The following is a 22,639-nucleotide window of genomic DNA, read 5'->3' as shown; positions in this document are numbered from 1 at the left end:
GGTCTGTGTCCCCAATAGATTGTAACTGCATGGGAATCGGGACTTTGCCGGCTCCCTCTCCATCATAATCTCAGTGCCTAGCAGGGAGCCTGATGCAAAGGTGCTCAATTAACGTTGTCACATACTTGCCAACTATGTAGACTTGGCTCCTGGGATTTTGTCATCAGCTAGACCAGAAAAAGTCTTAGTCTCCAAAGCCCTCTGCAAATGTCATCTTCATTATCCTACTTCCCTTGTCTGGTCCCCTTTCCTCCTCCCGACCTGGCCCCCCATGAAATAAATCTCCTCCAGCATGTGTCCCAGCCTGCTCTGTGTTCCTCAGTGATCCCTCGTTGGGTTTTTAGAGGAAGCCTGGTCTGAGCTCACCCATACTTTCAGCTGGGCAGCTCCACCTGGATGCCCATATCCGTTTCTTAGGACTGCTGCAACAAAGTACCATCAAAGTACCAAAGTACCAAAGTACCATGAACCACTCAAAACAAGAGAAGTTTGTAGTCTCACAGTTCTAGAGGCCAGAAGTCAAAAATCAAAGTGTCGGCATGGCCGTCCTCCCTCTGCGACATATAGAGGAGAAGCCTTCCTTGTCTCTTCTAGGTTCTAATGTTTGGTATTTCTTGACTTGTAGGTGCATCACTCCAACCTCTGCTTCTGTTGTCACATGGCTGTCTTCTTATGAGGACACCAGTCACACTAGACTATTCCACTCTGCCAGGTGACCATATCCTAATCTTAACTTACTAGATCTGCACCTACCTTAGTTCTAAATAAGATCATGTTCTGAGCTCTTGGGGATTTTAACCTGAACATATCTTTCTGAGGGATGTAGTTCAGCTCCTAATAAGCCCATTAGGTGACTCACACTCAGATCCCAAATTGCCATCGGCGTCTTTCCCTCAAGCCTTCTCATCCATTTGTATTCCCTATTAATTGGTGCCACTTCATTAGTGGCATCTAGAGCAGAATAGAAAGTCATCCTATTTTCTCCTTCTTCCATATCTAATTAGTCATTTAGTTCTACTGACTGTCTCTTTACTCTTTCTCGTATTCATTCCCAATGACCATATTTTAGTTCCTCCTTCATCTTTAACCTGGACAACGTAGGAATCAAAGTGGTCTTTCCATCTCCTATTTCAATCCCTTTTTAATTCATCCCCTAGGCTGCTGCATGAGGAATGCACTTAAAACACAAATATGGGGTCCTTGGATGGCTCAGTCAGTTAAGCATCTGCCTTTGACTCAGGTCATGATCCCAGAGTCCTGGGACCAGGCCCATGTAAGGCTCCCTGCTCATCAGGAAGCCTGTTTCTTCCTCTCCCTCTGCCCTCTACTTGTGCACTATCTCAAATAAATAAATAAAATCTTCAAAAAAAAAAAAACACACAAATATGACCACACTACTATGTTTTAAAACTCTTCGAAAGCTTTGCTTGGCACATACAGTGGCCCAAACTCCTATGTATGGCACACAAGATACCATCAACTTTTGTTACTGCCTCCCTGTACTCTCTTCTCTAATCATTTTGAACTCTTTAGTTTCCTGAACCTGGGAAATGGCTTCCTGCCTTTGTGCTTGTAGCAGAGACATTGACTATCCGCCTAGAAAAGCTGGGTGTCCCTGTACATTTTACCACCTGGTAACATAGGGGACTAGTTCTGGCCAATGCAGTGGGAGCGGAAATTATACATCTCACCTCTGCGCTGAGGAATTGGCCTCCAGTGTGTTACCTTCCAGTTTTTTGTGTCCTGTAGTGCCAACTTGGAAGCCACCTGTTCTGGATGGCACAGCTATAGGAGTGTACGGACTCTGCTAGCTTTGATCAAGGGACTGTGCAGAGCAGAGCCTTGCCTATTGCTCCATCTACCACACCCTAACCAGCTCACCTGCATGGACATGCAATTTGCGTGAAAAAGAGATCTTAGCTTATTTAGCTCCTAGGACTTCAGGGTCGTTGTGTTATCATGGCATGACGTGGGCCATCCCGACTCCCGCAGTGCCTCTGTGCAAGCTGTTTCCTCTGCCTGCCTATCGCGCTTCCACCCCCTGGGAAAGTCTAAACTGATCCTTCCAGCCCCGTGGTCCTCTCTTCTGCAAAACTGATCCGATCCATTACCAATCAGAGTTAATTACTCCCTCCTGTGCTCCCACTGCACCTGCTATATAATGCCAACAGCGTCCCTATCACCTGTCATCCCGATAATTTAGTATCCATTGAATCATGGAATAGTAGAAGGTGTGTGCCTCGGGGGCAGGGAGTGTGTGTTGTTCAGCTATCAGTTTTGTACCTCCAGCACCCCACAGCGTGATTGGCATAAAGGGGGTACCCAATCTGATAAATGATGAATCAATGAACTGACTACCTGTAATCTGTCAGTAGAGACTGATGGGGAAGGCCTTAAGGAACATGGGAACACCGTACGGGACTCTGTGGCTGGAGACATTAGGAGTCGGTGACTGTGATTCTGAGCTCAAGCAGTGTTCAGAGTAATATCAGCCCCATTATCTCCCTGAGGTTTCAGTAAGTGAAAGGCTTACGGAAGCTAAAACTCTCACGTGTGCAATCAGGAAGGTGAGGTTTAAAAGGAAGTCCAAAAGTTACTTTTAACTCATGAGTGAGTGCCCTACAGTGGAATACAGTGGTCTTGTTAGCAGAAAGTGATGATTTAGGAAATAACATTGCACGTGTGTGAGGCAGCCAGAATGACCATCAAATTAAAATCGTGTATTACTGGCTCATTGGAAAAGCATGAAACAGGGATCGTGAACAAAATGCAACTCTCTCTCCATGCACCCCCCCGCATCTGTCTATCATCTATTTGCCCCCAAGAGCAGTAGGGGCTGATCCAAGTTTCGTGGGGTCCCTCAATGTCTCCTTAAATTTGATTTGATGGCAGCAAAATCCTTCTTCCTCTGATGCTGACTTGGGCAAGCCGATGAACTCACTGTCATGTTCAGACAGTACAAAAACCCTTTGGGTTGCAAAAAAGTAGCCTCATGTCAGACCTTAACATTCCAAGTCCCAGGTAATGGTTAAAGCCCTGAAACTGATTTAGCCTGAAATCTTTTTCTTCTCCCTTGGCTCAGACCTGCGTCACCCTGGAAGCCTGCCCTGGGAAAGGGGGCATGGTCTCTTTCCTCGCCTCTCCCTCTACTCACCTCCTCCCCCTTGCTAGCTGCTGTTCCCTCCATGCTTGGAACCAAGCCCAGAAAGGGGAGAGGTAAGGGAATAAGATAGTTCTCACGTGGCTGGGTGGCCTCAGCCCTTTGGGCCGGCAGCTGGCCTCTGTGGGGTGGCCTGGCAGATGATTAAAGCTGGCTCTGTCACGGGCTCCGCAGCGGCCTCCAGCTGGGCCCCCTGTCTCCTGCGGTTCCCTTGACCCAGGCTGAAGGTCTCTATCCGTCTGGGTGGTCTCATGTGACTCCTTCCCCAGCTCCTGGGATTCCGGAGGCATGATGGCCAGCCCCTTTCTGCCGAGCTCTTCTGTTCATGCCCACAGGCCCCAGGACCACCCCATGCTGCCCCACACCTGCTCCCTTTCCCACGGGGCCCACATCTGGTCTTGGGACATTTCCCCTTGCTCTGCCACCAAAGTAGTATCCACTGCTAACGTCTAAACGTCTCTTACACTGTTCCAGCGCTGTTCTACACGCTTGACGTTTGAGTTCTCAGGGAATGCTCCCAACCACCTACAAAGTAGGTAAATCTGGCTGCCCCTATCCATGAGTGTTTATTTAATATTTAAAAACTTCTGCTTTGAGTTCTGTTGTCACAAAGCATGGCAGGCCCGTTTCATCTGTCGCTGGTTTTGATGACAGGCAGAGGAATTGAGAGATTGAAGCTCTGTCTTAGCTTGATCCATAAACTCACAGTGAGTCTTACGGCGAGTCAGTAATATCTCTGGAATGGACTCACCAACACCCAGGTTCCTTCTCACCTTGAAGTTTTGGGACTTAAGAAATAGTTGTAGGGTAAGGAATTGCATGTAGGCATTTGATTTGAGAGGTAAAAAAAAAAAAAAAAAGGCTGGTTAGGACCTAGGACGTGGAGAAGCCCAGACAGTATAGATACAAGCAATCCTTAAAAGTCTGGAGTTGTATCTAAGCTCTGAAAAAATGATATTTAAAATGTCTCAAAAATCTGGGTCTTTATTGTTGTTTCCTTTATAATCCTAATGAGAAATCCCAATAAAAAGAGAGGTTTGGGGTTTCCTGGGTGGCTCAGTCAGTTGAGCATCTGCCTGCGGCTTAGGTTGTGATCTCAGGGTCCTGGGATCGAGCCCCAAGTTGGGCTCTCTGCTCAGCGGGGAGCCTGCTTCTCCCTCTCCCCTGCCTACATGTGCTCTCTCTCTGTCAAATAAATAAAACTAAAAAAAAAAAAGAGGGAGAGGTTTCAGCATGTGGTTTCAAGAACCTGAAGAACATTTGTCCCTCTGACTCGTCAACTCCACTACCAGAAATAAATTCTAAAAAATAATCAGCAGCATACACAGAGATCTGTGAATCACACTAGTCTTTTGTAAAAAGTAAGAACAACTCCCCCCATTCAATTGCTGCTCCTGTGACACCCCGCCAGAAAGGGTCTCGCATCTCCCGGAATATAGTAGCCTTGCCCTGACTTTAGTTTTACGTCAAAGCACTCATCACCATCTAATGTTGTCTATGTTTACTTGGTTACTCTTTACTTTCTTTCTTCCAACTAAGATGTTAGAGAGCAGCACGGAGGATCTAAATTTTGTGAGGCCTAAAGAGCATATAAGACCGAGGTCCTTGTTTAGAAAAATGATTAAAAGGAGAAGATGCAGTTCAGCATGACAATATTGATTTGGAATGAGAAGAAAAAGTCCTTGGAAGGCTCCTCATTAACTTTCTGGTGAATCTGCTTCAGAGTGAAAGGGCCGTGGTCTGTCTTGTTCGAAGCTTCGTCCCCTGGACCTAAGACAGAGTCTGGCCCATAGTAGGTGCTCAAGAAATACTCACAGGATGAGAGAGCGCCTGATGAAAGAGAGCCGGTTCAATGAATGAGCTAGAGGAGTAGAAAGAGTTTCCATAACTTGCCACTAGACACAATCAGTATCCAAAGAAGTGGATTTGAGCATTGGCTCTCTCTCCCCTCCTCTCTGGATTCGTGGCTGAGACTCCGTCCCCGGCGTCCCCTGCAGTCAGGGGTTATGTGACCATGTGACAAAATTCTTGCAAGTGAAATGTGAGCAGAAACCATGATGTCACTCTTCAGCTTGGGCCTTAAGACCATGGATATGTTTCCCTCTCACATGTGGCTAAACTCTGGATGTTTGGGGGGGGGGGGGTTGGATTCAGTTTGAGAGGATCGTGAGGTGGTTGGCAGAGCAACAACTTGGAAAGAACCAGGGTTCCTGAATGATCGTAAGGAAACAGGCCTCCTTCACTGACAGCATAGTCTACATCAGGATTGTGATGGGGCAGAGAAATAATCTTTGTTCTGTAGTCGTGTTTGTTTTTTTTTTAAGATTTTTTTTTAAAGATTTATTTATTTATGATAGACATAGAGACAGAGAGAGGCAGACACACAGGAGGAGGGAGAAGCAGGCCCATGCCGGGAGCCGGATGTGGGACTCGATCCCGGGACCCCAGGACCGTGCCCTGGGCCAAAGGCAGACGCTAAACCGCTGAGACACTCAGGGATCCCCTTTTTTAGATTTAATTCTTTATTTGAGAGAGAGAGAACATGCATGTGTGCACGTGGGGAGGGGCATAGGGGGAGGGAGAAAGAATCTGAGGCAGATTCGGCACTGAGTGGAAAGCCCTATGCTGGGCTTGATCTCACGACCCTGAGATCACGACCTGGGCCGAAACCGAGAGTTGGAAGCTCAACCGACTGAGCCACCCAGGTGCCCCAAGTCATGGTGTTCTGGGGCCCCCATGGCAGCTCAGCTCCACTCTAATTAATGCCATTTTAAAATCCAGGCCCCTTTCATCACACTGTGCTTTCTCTTAGCAACGCTACCAGAAGCAGGAAGGGGATATACTTGCAGGCAGCCTGAGAGAGGCCCTGTGGCTTTCTCCCGGCTGTTCCTCATGCTTCCTCCCCCAGTGACAGAGCAACAGTTAGCGATGTGTCCCGCCCATACTGTCCTAAGTTCGTTCTTTCTTTCTTTCTTTCTTTCTTTCTTTCTTTCTTTCTTTCTTTCTTTTTCTTTTTTTTAAAGACTTTATTTATTTATTCATGAGAGACACACAGAGAGAGAGAGACATAGGCAGAGGGAGAAGCAGGCTCCCTGTAGGGAGCTCAATATGGGACTTGATTCCTGGACTCCAGGATCATGCCATGAGCCAAAGGCAATTGCTCGACCACTGAGCCACTCAGGCGTCCCTGTTCTAAGTACTTTCTATGAAAAGGCTCATTTAATCCTTACTTTTGCAGCAGATGGATTATCTCCATTTTATAGCTGAGTAAACTGAGGCACAGAAAGGTTAAGCAAGATAGCTGATAAGTGACAGAGCTGGTTCCACCGTTTTTTCTCCCAGGCACCATGGTATGTTCTTCTGACCCTCGTGCTTCAGTTCTTTCTTTCTTCTTTCTTCTTTCTTTCTTTCTTTCTTTCTTTCTTTCTTTCTTTCTTTCTTTCTTTCTTTCCTTTTCTTCTTTCTTTCTTTTTTTTTAAGATTTTATTTATTTGAGAGAGAGAGTGTGTGCACGCATGAGCAAGGGCAGAGGCAGAGGGAGAGGGAGAAGCAGGCTCCCTGCTGAGCACAGAACCCATTGCGGGGCTCGATCCCAGGACCCTAAGATCATGACCTGAGCTGAAGGCAGATGCTGAACCGACTGAGCCACCCAGGCGCCCCTTGCTTCATTTCTTTTGCTGTCCTCCTGTCCTTCAGACCACTCAGTTCTCCCATTGTGAATAGGCCAACAGGACACCAGATGGCCATAAATAGAAAGAAGTTTCTTCCCCCCTCTCTGTGAATGGTTCTACCTTTTATGTCTCTTCGGTGTCTTCCCATGGTGCTGGGAACGCCAGCGTTTGGGGAGTGCCGTTCGGTACAAATCAGCCAGCATTACACCAGGCTTCCCGGGCACAGTGAAGAGACTCCTGAACTGGAAGCCAGAGGGCCTGTCTCTTGGCCTGGCTCTGCCATGGGTTGGTGCGCAACCTTGACCATGGCACTCTTCGCTGTAAAGTGACAAGGATGGATGATCTCTAAGGTTCCAGGACTCTGAAACCGACACCCGGTGAGCCTTTGCTTCCTTGGTCCGCTGTCTGTCCCCTGGCATTGCTGGCCTCCCTCACGCAGAAGGCCAGGGAGCAGGGATGGGCTCCAGATCGGGGGTTTTGGAAACACACCACATGGTTTCACTGGACTTAGCGGTGCGGAAGGAGAAGACGGGGAAGAGTCAGACTGTCCGCTTCCTAGCAGTCCTGCTCTCTAACAGGCCCAGCTGTCTCTGGTACCTACAGATGCAAAGGAAACAGGACTGAGGAGTAAGGGTGGGGATGAGGACGCTTCGAGGCGTGGGGAGGGAACCTGAGCCCACTGACCAGTAGAGTGGCCCCCAGCCCGAAACCCTAGCTGGGCTGCAGGTCGGGATAGCCTGTGCCCTCCCGGACACTAACAGATGAATGGAGCCCCGGTGCCTCTGAACTTCAGTCCCCCATGGCAAACATCGGAATCTCCTGAGAGAGAGACGTGGGGCAAGAAGAACTTGAGGATGCGTGAAGGAACGCGTAAGGGGTGAGGCCATTCGCCTTCCGGAACACCTTGGGCCAATGGAACAGAAGAGGCATTCGGCTCTCCAGGGAGGACTTGGCGGGTCCCCCATCACTACTTCGTGTTGAGCTGGTCGTGGCTGGAGCACGTGGAGGCGACCGAAGCCTTTGAGTCGGACTGGCTGCTAAAGAGGGCCCTTCCCGCCTTCTACCGACGTCCCCCTTCTGGAAATACCTCCATGGGGTTGAGAGTGTCAGTTCTGGGCTGACACTATGATGAGAGATGACATCATATGATATATGATGAGCAGTGACAGGGAAACCAGGGCAGAGATAAAGCCTTAGACGGGGTGCGTCTGGGCCCAAGGGGGTGGGGGGGCCCGCTCCGCTGTGGTTTCTCAGCAGAATCACGGAATCAGCGCTTTGCCCCACGTGGCCACGCGGCCCTTCTCCTTGCTGCGGGTCCCTCGGCTGCCCACTTGCTCCGTTGAGCGGGTGGTGCAAGGACAGGGCTGGCGGGGACAGGAAAGGACGCGGGGCTCTGAGAGGTCAGGAGCCGGGCGACAAGGACTCTGGGTTCAGGGGAAAGAGGCATCTGTGGGAGTAAGTCTGTCTGCACCCAGTTTGGCTGCCTTCTTTCTAACGGGGGAGCAGCTGTGCGCAGCCCCAGGTCACCTGCAACCCGAGGAGCCAGCGCCAAACTGAGGTGAAGCTGGACGTTGTATGGAAAAGGCATTCGTTGTATCGGTGTCCCAGGGACCTCCCCCGCCAAGGGAAGTGCCCCCTGCATTTGAGGACGTTTCCATGACACGGATCGCTCAGCGCCACCACTTGCCTCTCCCGCCTTCGATCCCGGTGGCACACGTGCCTGGGCCTTCAGTGCAGTCCGGCCATCTGGAACCTTCCCTGCTAGATGATACAGCCCCACTTGAAATTAAAAACGGCCCTTTCCTACTTGATCGGAGGCGCGGCCCCAGGACGGTTGAGGACGGTTGAGGACGGTTCCCGAAAGGCTGCGTGATGGGGCGATCTCCTGGGGACGGTGGCGACCTTGCTACCCCCCGCCTTTTGAGAAAAGGTTAATCACGAGGGGAATGAAAACGACCCGCACTCTTAGGAGAAATGAGGACCGGGTCGGAGGGAAGCCCCAGAGACTGGGATTTCCTTTGTCGGACCGCAGGGAAAACTGCATTTCCATTCACTGCTGCAGTAGGAAGGAGGCACCGGCGGTCACCGGATAGCGTCGCCTGGAGGTGGCCGCTGGCCGTGGTGGCCCGTTCCCATCGTCGCCCTCCACGCAGGCCTCGGGCCGCTGCAAACCAGCAAGGCCGCGGCTTCTGTGCGGGAAACGAGGCCCAGTGCATTGTATCACCAGGATTGAAAAAAGGTTCCCTTCTCCTACCCTTTTTCGGTGACCTTTCCTTCCCTGATTTGATTTTGTGGTTTTCTGCCTGTGTCCTGCAGGAGGCCAGGTGGAGGGCGGTCCTAGTAAGTGACAGTGCCGGGCGCCAGGGTGGCTCCGGGGTTGAGCATCTGCCTTTGGCTCAGGTCGTGATCCTGGGGTCCTGGGGTCCTGGGGTCCTGGGGTCGAGTCCCACATCAAGCTGCCGGCGGGGAGCCTGCTTCTCCCTCTGCCTGTGTCTCTGCCTCTCGCTCCCTCTTTGTGTCTCTCATGAATAAATAAATAAAAGCTTAAAACAATAAAATTAATGACAGTGTCATGTGCCAGGGACCAACTATGTGCCAGGCAGCGGACCTGGTGCGTCTTTTACCTTCTCCCTCCTAGTTTCTATGACTCATACACCCGAGATTGTCCTCCCAGTACTACCCTTTCCTTTCTTCCTTAATAATAAAATGCCACATGTTTAAACTAAGCACATGAATTCCTTCAAAGAAGACCACAGAGCCCAGCCTCCCCTGTAGCTACATGTGCCTGTGTGGTCACTGTGTTGTCAGCAGAAGTGTCGCGTGCAATTCCTAGGAAGTGTCCTAAACAGGAAGAAACATGCCCCTTTCTGTCTCTTCCTTTCTATGCCAACGGGAATGGGGACATGATGGCTGGATGTGGTGGAGTCGCTTACTGGAAATGCTAAAGCAGCAAGAAAGAGTTGCAGTCCCTGATGACCGTGAAGGAGAATTTTGAGAGGTTTTGTTGTTGTTGTTGTTGTTGCCGCTGTTTTTTGTCACTTGCAGCTGAACCTGTCCTGCTGGAAACACCCTGTAAGAAGGTAGTAGAATGAGGTGTTGGAGAATCTGGGCTCCAGCGTCAGACACACCTGGCTTAAAATCCTGCCTCTTTCCAGCTCACTAGCTTCACGATCTTAGGCAAATTACTTTGCTGCTCTATATCTGATTCTTCAATTGCAAAATCAGTGTAAGTAAAAAATAAAACGGATTGGGGGAAAAATTAAATTACATAATAAAAATTTTCAGCATAGAGCCTGGCACATGGTAAGTGCATGACAAAGGATAGTTATTTTTATTCTAATATTGCAAGTGAGGAAACAAACCTGGATGAAGTTAGGAGACTTCTCCAAGGCCGTGGACACAGATAAACACCTGAGAGTATTAGACTGGAAGCTCCCGAGGCTTGTGATTCTTCTATGACATTGACCATGGATGCCCAGACGTCACCATGCAAAACAAGGGGAGAAAGTTAACTCTTTTTCATACTTGCCAGTGAACACACCTACACACACTGCACACTTGAGGGAGTTTAGCTCATTCTTTGAATGTAAGATTTTTAGTTTTACAAAAGAATCTGCCACAACGGAAATGTAAATGTTTGTTGGAGCTAATCTGTGCCAATATCAGTAGGTACAAGCTGTGCTGTTGTCTGCTGACCCCTCAGGGTCACTGGCTGGTGATCAATCTCCTGTGACATGATCACGTTCTGCATTTCCTTGCGTCCACACTGAGCTCGAGCTCATTTTTTAATTTGTAGATGAGTTGAACTCAGAGATGAGTGCTCAGTTATTTCAATTCTGTGGCAGTGGTGTCCTTCCTGCCCAGACTTTGTGTCAGACCAGGGCTGAGGTTTGCATGGGACTGGTGTACAGCAGCTGAGAGCTCATGACGACGGGGGTGAACTCAGTGACCTGGAAGTCGAGGGGGATGATTTGAGGTGGCTGTGGAACTCCATACAGGCAAGAGACTTTGTTCTGTTCGCTGATGCATCTCTGCTCAGAAGGGCTTAATCACTATGTAGTGAATGATGTTGGGATGAATGAGAGCTCTCAGGATTACTGTGCAATAAGCCCTCATGGCTGAATCAATAGCCACTGAGCTGCTGCTCACAGGACTCCCCCCACGGGGCCCAGGTATGGGGGTCCTTTGTTCAGCTTTGTCCCCAGCACCCGATCCCACCATTCCAAGAGCACTTCTTCTTTCTTTCAGGGAGCTTTCCACCCCAGGCTGTTTTTTTGAAGGGTAAGAGGTAGAGGGAACTGTCTGCTCTTAGAAACCAAAGAGGCCAAATCCTCTCTCCGGGAGCTCTGAATTTGAACAACCACTGGGAGAATGTGGGATGGTTAGAGGCCATTCACTGCAGGACCAGGCTACAGTGCAGACCACTTGCCTGTGCTCGGAGTCTCCTCCGGCCTCGTCTTTACCAGCTTCCTTCGTCCCTTCCCACTTTCCCACCCTCGACTTCAAACCTCCCACGGATTCCGATGTACCATAAAGCCTTTGAATAATCCCCAGCCCCCGTGTTTCTTAAAATAGCTTTCATGCAAAATCGCAAGACAGATTTTGCTGCTAATCTTTGTCTTCACTGATAAACCTAAAGATTATTTGGTAAATTTCCAAAAAGCAACTTGGGAGCAGCAGAGACAAGTTGTAGAGTCAAGGCCAATATTTTTCAATTTGAAATATGGAGACTGAAGTAATTGGAGAAGGTGACAGTGACTATTTCTGAAATGATTATTAGGATCAACTCTTTGGCCCTGAAAACGTTGGAAAGAAGCGAATTGAAAACTGGATCCATGGCTAAATACGGTGCCAAACACCTAATTTTACAATTGTTGATGCATTTTTCTCATCAACAAAGAATGTACTTTGGCAGGTTTCTCTCCCACCCTCACAGAACGGTCATTGCTATGCAGCCTCTTCACATGTTGTGATGATTCTGGGTCACTTTCTCAAGTTTGAAACTGTGGATGTGGCCATGGCTACTTCCAGACAGAGAACAGTGGAATCCTGGAAAGCGTTGAAGAAACTATCAACTCATATCAGTACTATTTTGTACTCTGATCCAACTGAATTAAGAAAGCAGGTCCTTCGGGTTTTATGCATCTATGAAACCAATCAGGCTCTCCTATTCTTCCCCTAGGAGTGTTCTTTTCTGAAAAGAACGCACTTTCATTTTTCAAATTATGTCAGAAAATACGGGTTTTTTGTGTGTGGGGGGTCTTTGTATCTCAAAAATAATGATTTTGAGAATCAAGTTTCACAAGCCAATTTTAATAGTATAATTTCTGTTGGCGTAATTAGCTTTTTTCTTCCTCATCTTTTTCTGAATCCACTGGAAAAAAACAAAAGGACAAAGGAGGGAGGCAGAGAGACACCAAAATAACATCTTTGCTATCGGTAAGGCTGACATTATAGCAAGTGGAATGTATCTGTGGGCAAATGGACTTCTTCATCCTGAGCCCACATATTGGCAGGATGTGCCCATCTGGCCACGTGCAGAGTCAGACCCCTGCAGCCTCCACACAGGGTAGGAGAGCTTTACTGCTATTCTTGCCATGGGTTTGAGAGCCACCTAGATCTACTTTCTCTGATATTTCCTAAAAAGAAGAAGACACAGGATGGGGCTGGGCTGTGCATGCTCCGTTTCTTTTCACAGATTTCCCAATTAGGTTAGTCCCTCTGCTGTCCTGGGGACAGGTGTGTGAGGGCTTCTGGGAGATGCTATGCTAAGGGGCTCACACCGTAGAGAAGGGAGCTCCTAAGTGGGAAGAGGTACCTTCCCTATAAGAGCCTTCAGTGACAAAATCTATTGCAGTAAGCATTTTTTGCTTACCAGTTTTGGTTTCTATCCCTCTCTCCTCCCCACGGCCCCTTGAACATTCTAATTTGAGCAAGAGAAAAATAACTGCAGAGTAAAGAGACACTGGAGACCTGGGTCCTGGTTGGGCTAGTGGGTAAGTCATGTGGGCTCTCTGGGTCTTGTTTTCCTACAGTCTGAGAATCCAGGAGAGGTTGTTCCTTGCTCAAGCCAGCCCTATGGTCTGGCACCCATACTTCTCCTTCTGGGAACCTTGCCTTCCTCTGTATTTTCAACTTTTTTTTCTCCTCCACTGGGTTCCTTCCATAGGCTTTTAGACATTTGCAGATCTTTCCCACTTAAAAACAATATCCTCACTTGACCCTCACCCTTTCTAGCAACTTCTTTATCTCTGTATCTTCTTTTCTTTTTTTTTTTTAATAGAAAAATAAAATGTCATAAGGTGCTGTGTCCTCCATCTCCCCCTCAAAGCAGCCTGGCTTCCAGCTTCTTGTCTTAGGATCCTCAAATGCTTCTCACTAAGTGGATCACTCATCTTTTGCAGCTCAATCCAGTGGACATTTTGGTTCTCGTTGGACTTGATTTCTCAGCACTAATTGACCCTGCTGACCAGTCCTGGCTTTTCAGAAACCTCATTTCCCTTTGTTTTCCTGACACTACACTTTCTTGGTTATCTGCTTCTGAAGGATCATGTTCTTCTAGTCAGCTAGATCTTGTAGTTCTGCAATACCCAGGCCCTCTCTGGATTTCTCTTTATTCTGTTTTGGCAAAAGAATGATCAGACGGTTTATTTATTCAACAATTTTTTATAGGCACCATCTTAAGCATGGAGAATTCGACAGTGGAAAAATAAATCCCTGCTCTGATAGAGCTCCCACATTCTAGTGGGAAAAGAGATTCAAGAAATAAATAAGAAAATAAATATGTAATATATTAGGTGGTGATAAGTGCTACAGTGAAAAGTAAGTTGAGGCCAGAGAATGTGTATTTGTGTGTGGGGAGGTGATACTATAGTAATAGAGAAGGATCCGGGAGGGCAGAGTCCTGAAAGAACTGAGTGACTGGAAGAGCTTTGAGAAGGACTGGTGTTAATTTGTCTTTAAATACTTAGTAGAATTCACCCGTGAAGACATCCAGTCTTGGACTTTTTTCCATAGGGAGGTTTGATTACTTTCACTCTCTTTGCTTGTTATAGGTCTGTTGTGATTTCTATTTCTTCTTGAGTCAACTCAAGAAGGTAATTTGTGTGTTTCTAAGAATTTGCTATTTGGGGTAAGTTATCTAATTTGTTGGTGTACAGTTGTTCATAGTATTCTCTCCTAATACTTGTTACTTCTTTACAGTTTGGTTGTAATGACCCCACTTACATTTCATTTCATTTTTTTTTTCTTTGTCAACCTGCTTAAAGGTTTGCCAAGTTTTGAAGTGTGTGACTGAACTACGGAGTTATCTAGTGGCAGAGCATTCTAGATGAGACGACAAATAATACCAGCTAACATTTACTGAGAACTTCCTGTGCATCAGGCATTTATTGAAGGTGCTTCACCCAGATGGTAGGTGTAGTAATTCATCTTCTTCTTTTTCTTCTCACTTTCCAGATGAAGAAACTAGGGCACAGAGGGAGGTGAATGTCTTGTGGAAACCCATGGCTAAAGGGACAGAGGTGTGATTTAAGCCAACATTTGGCTCTAGGACCTCATATTTACCTCCACACTCTTACTTTCCTGGTCTGTGAGTCCAGCGAAAAGAATTATTATCAGAATATCAAGACAGAGACAGTAAAATGAAACCTTGTCTCATAGATCTCAGTATATCATTTTTCTTTTTTAAAGAAATATCTGAGAAATATGTCATTTCCAGCTTGGAATAAGAAATGGTACAATAATTTTACCACCTAATTTTACTCCCTAGCTGGTTTCAGGATATTAATAACTAGAGTTGGATCATCTCTGCTACATTTTGGTTTTCTTAAAAATCTCCAGCTATTTTCCAGTATATGCCATTTTATAGAATATATTTTTCCTATTTTTTCCTTCCTGGGGAAACAAAAGCATGTTTTAACAGCACACAATCCATATGCTTCTGATTTACTTGTACTCAAATCTCAAAAATGTTGCTTTATAAGAGCTGTTTTATTCCTCTTCAAACTGACTTGAATACAAATTTCTTGACATTTTCTTCCTCTTGAAAACTAAATGGTATTTTGCTAGGGAAAGAATATTCTGATATCCCCATAATTTTATTGGTTCAAAACCAAAAGCCAGAGCTTCTGAAAAGGCCCTGGAAAAACATGCTTTCCCATCTAGCCAAATCATGGGATGATCTAGAACCTCTAGGCAGCTAATAGCATAGGTTAAGGATCCTGGTGGCTCCAAAGACACACAAGAGTTTTTAACCATTAACCATTCATTCCTATGCACCGCACAGAGGAATTGTGTTTTTTCTTCTCTATATAGAAAAAAAAAAGGTGAGTGGGAGAAGAAATTTCTCTTGTCAGCTTGAGCTTTAAAAAGAAGAAGGAAGTATGGGGTAAGTGGATGTTTTTAAGCTCAGGCATATGTTAGAGGGGGAGGAAATGAGACTGAGTGAGAAACAAAGTGCTGATGCTGAGGATCTGCCATGGCCTCAGGATGACCCAGGAATCTCACCAGTTCCTATAACAAACGCCACATACTAAAAGCATGTTTTGTCAAAGAAGCATCAGCACTGAGTGAAGTCAGCAGAATTAGGAGTGGTGCCAACCAGGGTTCCTCTGTAAGGTGAGAATTCAGTTTCCCTTCATTCATCCATCTGTCCATCCATCATATCTGCCCACCCACCAATCCATTCATCCATCCATCCTTCCATCCATCCGTTCATCCATCCATCCTTCTGTCTATCTACCCATCCATCCATCCATCCATCTGTCCATCCATCATATCTATCCACTCACCCATCTGTCTATTCATCCATCCATCGGTCTGTCCATCTATCTGTCCATCTGCCACCCTTCTGTCCATCCATCTATCTGTCCATCCACTCACTGCCTGTCCATCCATCTATCTGTCCATCTGTCCACCCATCCTTTCATTCATCTATCCATCCCTCTATCCACCCCAGAAACACCAGGGAAGGCAGGCAAGAAGGATAGAAGGGAATGGAAATTAAGTTCCACTGATCATTTGCTACACCAATAATGACAGGATTAATCTCAAGACAATGCTGATGGATTGCCAGTGTCTGCCTGGAATGCTGTATTGAGGATTCTGAGTTCTGGTCTACTATAGCAAAGAGTATTGGGCTCAGTTCAGGGATATCAGCTATGAGCATAATTGGGGCAAGTACCAACAGTCACACACATCCTCAGACCCACCATACTGTGCACAGTCCCAGATCAGGGCTAGTTAGGGGAGCAGACAAAGGACATTGTGGCCTGGTACCCACCCAGGGGTACGAGAGTGGAGAGCTGGCTGTGGTTAGAGGCAACGGTGGGATTTGGGGAATGAGGGCTTGGCCTGGGTAGTGTGTGCCACTCTGCTAGGAAAAGACTTTATTTAGCACGCTGGTGAACTTTACTCTGAGCCCTGATGTGTGTTACACAGTGTCCTGATCCCTTCGGACCTGGTTACTGTGCCCCATAAGTGAAAGCTTCCCTGGGTCATCTGCAGAAGCCCTGGAAGTCCAAAGAGGTGATGAGCACAGCTTTGCAAGTGAGACCGTCCTGGAATTCCACCCACAGCACTGAGGAGCAATGTGCACTCCCAGAGTCCTTCTGAGCCTCAATTTTCTCATCTGCAAAATGGAAAAACAAACAAACAAACAAACAAAACCCCACCCACCCCTATAGGACTGCAGTGAGGATTACACGTGACGTAAACGTCCTGGCTATCATGACACCTTCAAAATGATTCATATTTTTATAAAAATGCTCTGGGCTTTAATTTGGCTCTAGACTGTCTATCAGTCACTACACACTTAGTAGCTACAAAAGGGAATAGAAAGAGGTGTGAGTCAGGGTGACAGGACAGTTCAGAATAGAAAACTGCAGGATCAGGGACAAGTGGCTTATTCCTTAGCAGACGCCTGGAAGAGGTGGAGAATTTGAACAGGGTGTACATTTGAGGACAAACAGTGAAGTGACTTCCCTCTTCCCGGCCATGAATTTGGGATATTCTTCTCTTTTCCTGAGTGGGCTTTTGTGTTCTTCCCAGAAGAGACCTCTAATTCTGAGAAGCGGACTGTTGCTCCTGAAACAATGACACAAAACCTTGAGTCTCTTCTGGGTTTACCTACACTTCAACACCACCGCCACCGCCACCACCACCAAATCCTTGCTCCCCCCACCCCAGATGTGGAGAAGTGGAGGGAGAGGCGGTGGGGGGGGGGGGCTCCTGTGGCTTTCTGGTTGAGGCAGGCCGGGTATGGGGAAACCCTGCAGGCCGCCCCCGCCACCAGAAGGAACCAAAACACAATGAGAAACCCTATTCGGCAGACCACGGAAAAGTCCTCTTTGTTGTTTGAAATTTTTATCTTGTTTGTGGCAAATCTAATGATTCAGTAAGGACCACAGCTGGGTCGGGGCCTGCGAGTTTCCTCAGAGGCTCCCCCCGACCCCCCCACTTCAGGGCAGGAACACCACCAGCTGGTGAGCCCCCCCCCCAGCTCTTTCCAGTTTCTGAACTAGGTTGGGGAGCAGCAGGGCTCCCAGCGGCCCCAGGCCGGAGATTTTATCAGACTTCTCAGGAATGGAATTCCGGGGGGAGGAAGCCAAGTAGAGGGGGCTGTTTAGGTTCACGGACAATGCATTTCTGGGCACAAAACGCAGCTGTCTCTCCCCTGCCGTTGAAGGAGGGGTCTCATGTGGGTGCTCACCGGGGTGAGGGCAGGCCATCCCAGAGGAGACCCGGGCTTCCCGGACCCCACCAACGTGGGGGGCAGATGGCATCTGCCAGTGACCCCCTCCTGCCTCCGAGTTCCCCTCGGCCAGCGTCTCCCCAAGGTGCTCTAATCCCAGGAGCAGCAAACAGGAGGCGAGGCCAGGGGCGGCCACGGCGGGGTGCAGCGGGCAGGGTGCGGCCAGGCCTCCCCCCAGAGCCTCACTCTCCTCATCTAGGAAATGAAGGCATGGAGGTGTGTGTGTGGGGGGACGTGTTCATTCATCTATGGGCCTGTTTATTCACCCCCCCATGATCCCGGGCCAGGTGCTGGACATGCAGAGATGAATGGCATGGGGTTCCTGTCCTCCTGGGCTCACAGTCTCATGGACGGCAGAGATTGTGCTCAAATGGATCTAGAAAAGTCATCTGCGTGATAACGGGAGTGGAAATGCTGGGAAAGCTGATCTGGAAGGATGAGTAAAGGATGCCAGAAGGGTGGAAGGGTATTCCAGGGACAAGCCCAGATCTTGCACAAGAACTCTGCCCGAGGACGATAGCAAAGCTCAAAGAGATTTTTAGTGCAGAGGGAAAGAAAAAGAAGGCAGTAGGGACTCTCCAGTTCTCAGGATCCAGCTGAGACTCTAGTTTATGGAGAGAGAGAAGAATTACCCCTGCCTCTGAATTTTGAAAAACATAGGGATCTTTATCAGGATCACCCAATTGTTTATATGCCACAGATCAGGCCACGGATACTTGTTTTTCCAGGGCCAGGCATGGGGGGAGATTTCTCTTGTTGCAATTTCTCACACAGATCCTTCACCAAGCCTGAGGATTTTATGAAGACTGTTGTAATTCTTACTCTCTGCGGGATCAAGGGCTCCTTGGAGAATGGAAAGAAAGTGATAGACCGTCTATCTCCCCAGAAAATGCACATCAATTCATATGACATTTCAGGGGCTTCCAGAACCATCCACCCCCCCCCCCTGCAAACCCACTCATACATTCTAGGTAAAGAGCTTCCCACCCAGCCTCAGGTGTGGATCAGGGGGCTGGGGTGACCCAGTGCAGACACAGTTTTATGGTGATACGGCCTGAGGTGGGCATTAAGCATGGACATTCTTGAGAAAGTCAAGTTCCAAGGAAGACCCTCAGCCGGCCCTGGCCAGAGTTAGGTGCTCTTTGCTCAGACTTGGGGCCTGGCGGTCTGGGACCTGGAAAAGCAGAGGCGAGTCACCGCCTGCTCCAGAGCCGTAATCCGCGATGAGGTCAGCGATGGGCACGTGTCAGGCTCTTGGGCAGTTACACTGCAGCGCACACCCGGTTTGGGTGCTTGCTTTTGACTTGAGCTGGCGAGTCGGGTAGGAAGGAGGGTGGTGACGCCGAGAGCATTCTCCGATGGGGCAGGAGGAAACCACAGGAGCCGCGTGTAGCTCCTGCACCGACACAGCTTTGAGGGGAAACAGAATCGTCCCTCAGAGGGGGACGTGCCGATAGTAGGGCGATGCAAGAGGTGTTCGCTGCGTGTGTGAAGTGTGAGGGAGGGGTGCCCCAAACTCAGTGACGGAGAGAACTCATATGTTAATGCACTCTCAAGAAGCCAAACGTAATGCAAAAAATCCACGATGAGAAGAATTTCAGACTTTTAAATAAAGATGAGTGGCAACCCTGCCCCTGCCTAGGTCTGACTCCTCCATCAACCAATCAATCATCTATCAGTTGATTGACTGGTCTGCCTACCTATCACCCATTGGTCTATCTATTTGGTACGTTAAATGCAAACTACTTTGATGCACTAATTAAGACAGCCCTGCCTGGCCGGCCTGCCTCTGGCCTCACCTTCGTCCCTCTAGGCTTCGGAGCCAGGAAAGGCCTGCCTTTAAAGTTCCAAACTTGCATTTGAGTAAGACTTCGGACCTCATGAACTCAGTGCCTGGGCAGGGCTGAGCTATTTCTCGTGGGCACCTAGGACCGGTCCCTGGCGGTGTGGACACTGGTCTGTCCCTGGGGTAGCTTCAGGGGCCCCGCCCGCCTCTGCCCCAGGAATATTGTTGGCAGTGACCCAAATGTCCCACCAGGTGGCACTCTTGCTTTGCTCCAACCCGGGGCCCCCCGTGGAGGGGATTCTCTGCCAAACTAAAGAGATTGAAACTAGTTGCTAAATTGTTGCCAGTTGTTTTCTGAAAGGCCTGCAAGGACCTGAGCAGGGAGGAGGCTAAGCAGGGATGCCACATGAAGGGGATTGGACGGATCATCCGGGGAGCCCGGAGCCGCGTCCGGGCCTGATTAGTGACAATAGGCTGTACCCAGGTGAGAAAAATGAGAATTGTAAACCATCTTTTGTTCTGGCATGCAGTGTAAACACACGTGACATGGGAGAGAAAAGGGGGATTAATGGTTTGCTGTGAAGCAGAGCCTGGTGGGAAGAGCTCTGGCGCTCACCTGCGCAATGCTGGCTCTACCCCCACCAGCCGTGAGCTTAGACAAATAAGTGGACTTTGCAGAGCCCGAGAGTCTTCATCTGTACATGGGGATCCTTGTACCTGCCCCCCCATCCCGGGGGGGGGGTGGGGCAGGAATCGAGAGGATTACGTATGCGGTGCCTGGCACCCAGGAAGTGTTCAACAGAAGAGTGATGCTATCATGGGCTTTCAGGCAGGGACGGAGCAGCTAGATTTTGTGGGCTCCCCCCCACCCCAGATGGTATTAATTAAGAAGAGATGACCTCAGGGTGACCCAGAGAAATAACTTGATAATGAACCGTGGCTTCAACAGAGACAACCAGAAGAATTTCCCACCTGGCTCGAGTTTCACAGGTGTGATTTTTGAACCAGGAAATCAAGCTGGGTTCCCCAGCAAAACTGTCTCACCCTTGGTGACCGGGGAAACATCTGACCACCAGGTGACTGGCCCCACTTAAGCTGTGCATTGTTGCGCAAAGTATCCATTTACAGGTGCGTCCCTCGTCACCTTCCCATTAACCCAGTCTGTCTCCTTACCGTTCTGAAATCCTGAACTCGCAAAGATGCCCCTAACTGAACTGTTCAATAGGAACGGGGACGATAGTGGTCCTGGTTCCGTTGAGGCTGACTTTATGTCAGTCACTTCATCGGGCACTTTACACGCACGGTTTCGCTTACGCCTTCACACCACCCAGAGAGGTAATCGAGCCCATCTTACAGACGAGGAAATGTAGGTTTGAGGGAAACTTAGTACCTCGTCAAGGCCCCTCCTGCCAGTCGTTGGTATAAACTTAGTTCTATCTGACTCCTACATCAATCAATCAATCATCTGTCTCTCTATTGATGGATTGGTCTGCCTATCACCTATTGGTCTATCATCTATTTGATATGTTAAATACAAGCTACTTGATCTTCTAATTAAGACAAGTTCCTTAGAAACTTCTAGGCTCTAGGGAAATCTTCGTTGGCCTCAATTCAGGCTTCTCTTTTGAAAATATAGAGATGTATTTATGGGCATAGTTCTGCAGACACATGTGTACATAACACATGTGCGTGGCCTTCTGAGACACATGTCCAGGGGCCCCATAATCCAGACAATGATCAGCTCTGTGGCAGTCACACGTCCATCTGGGAGTCTCTGGAGAGAGAGTTTTGTGCTGTATCCTCTCACTTGGGAGGACCATCAGCCAACGTCATTCTCCACCCACCACTGAACTCCCTTTGGTGCCTCGCACAAACCTTGTTGACCGGGGTGCTCTCACTTTTCAATGGGAAGCTGTTGGACAACAGAGGACATGTCACAACACCCAGCATGGTTTGACCTGGCTGCAAGAAGGAGCGGAAGAGCAAATCTGTTTTCCCAAAGCAAAAATATCAGCAGCCACTATGGCGGGAACTTGGATTTGGGTTCCTCACTGGAGAAGACAGCTCTCCGCCCCATGGTGTGGGGTCAGCTGGGGAGCCAGTGTGGATAAGTGAGAGTTCCCACTTAGAGCATGCATGTTCTTCTTTCCAATAATGCAGTTTATTTCCTCGAAATTCCTATTGTAGCTCATCTCAGATTAATAAAGTTTTCTCTATTAGAGGAGGCCCTTGGAGATTCTACTTTATTACATAAATGGGTTTTAATTAGTCAATTAGAGAAGGAGTTCTTCTCCAGACTTAAAAAAAACGCCTTGTCAACTATTTCAATGAAAATACGGTAGGCTTTATTTATTTGGAGACCTTGAAAATACAGTCACTTCCTGTTTATATTATTAGAAATTAATTCAGTCTTAAAAGTCAAAGGGGTGTATGGATTTAGAGAGGGGAAAAATAATGTTTTTCTTTTGCACATAAATCTTTTTATTAAAATAGAAATAAGCCAAAGTAGTGTAATAAAATATAAAACCACTACATTTTCTTAGGGAAGTAGATGCTTTGAGAGTCATTTTGTAGTTTTTAACAGCTGCACGTGGAGATATATGCAGGCTGGGAGGAAGGGGCCAAGCCTTAGCACTTCATCCTCAGGCCCTAGCAGGGGGTCACCATGCGGTATGTGCTCAACACATGTTTACTGATTGGATTTCAAGTCCTGAGCACGAATTCTCCTTTTTTTGATTCCCTGAGATGGAAAGGACCAGTCTTCTATCAGCACTGGCTCCTTCTGCAGAAGGCATGGCACAGGAGCCTGGCCTCAGAGCCACCTGCGGAGGACTCACGGTAGGGACAGAAGAGAACACCGGCCCCATCCGCTCTCCTTTTTCTTTTTAAAGATTTTATTTATTTATTTATTTATTTATTTATTTATTTATTTATTTATTATTTATTTATTTAAGAGAGAGCAAGAGCACAGGCAGGGGGTGGGGCAGAGGGAGAGGGCGAAGCAGGCTCCCTACCCAGCAGGGAGCCCTTATGGGGCTCGATCCCAGGACCCTGGAATCATGACCTGAGCCAAAGGCAGATGCTTAACCGACTGAGCCACCCAGGCGCCACCCCCCCCTCCTTTTTGGCGTGGACTGGAGAGAAGGATGGGAAGTCAGCTGAGCCGTAGGCCAGACCAGGTGGAGTGGAGGCTCTATGACTGAGCACCTGTGACAGCGAGCACATTGGGAGCCTTATTTATGTATTATTCTCCCGACACAGTACAACAG

The 22,639-nt window shown here is 48.1% G+C and overlaps 1 long non-coding RNA gene across 1 annotated transcript; it reads left to right on the top strand.

The window, feature by feature from the left end:
• The first annotated feature begins 12,696 nt into the window (after positions 1–12,696).
• LOC140610522 (uncharacterized) lies at positions 12,697–16,611 on the top strand. The gene is made up of 3 exons (XR_012012143.1): positions 12,697–12,827; positions 14,100–14,244; positions 16,273–16,611. It is a non-coding gene; the product is annotated as an uncharacterized lncRNA (long non-coding RNA).
• The last annotated feature ends 6,028 nt before the right edge of the window (positions 16,612–22,639 follow it).

The sequence above is a fragment of the Canis lupus genome, chromosome 2 (assembly GCF_048164855.1).
Source record: "Canis lupus baileyi chromosome 2, mCanLup2.hap1, whole genome shotgun sequence".
Classification (NCBI taxonomy): Eukaryota; Metazoa; Chordata; class Mammalia; order Carnivora; family Canidae; genus Canis; species Canis lupus.
The sequence above is the reverse complement of the archived record's forward strand: the minus strand, read 5'-3'. Positions and strand labels throughout refer to the sequence as shown.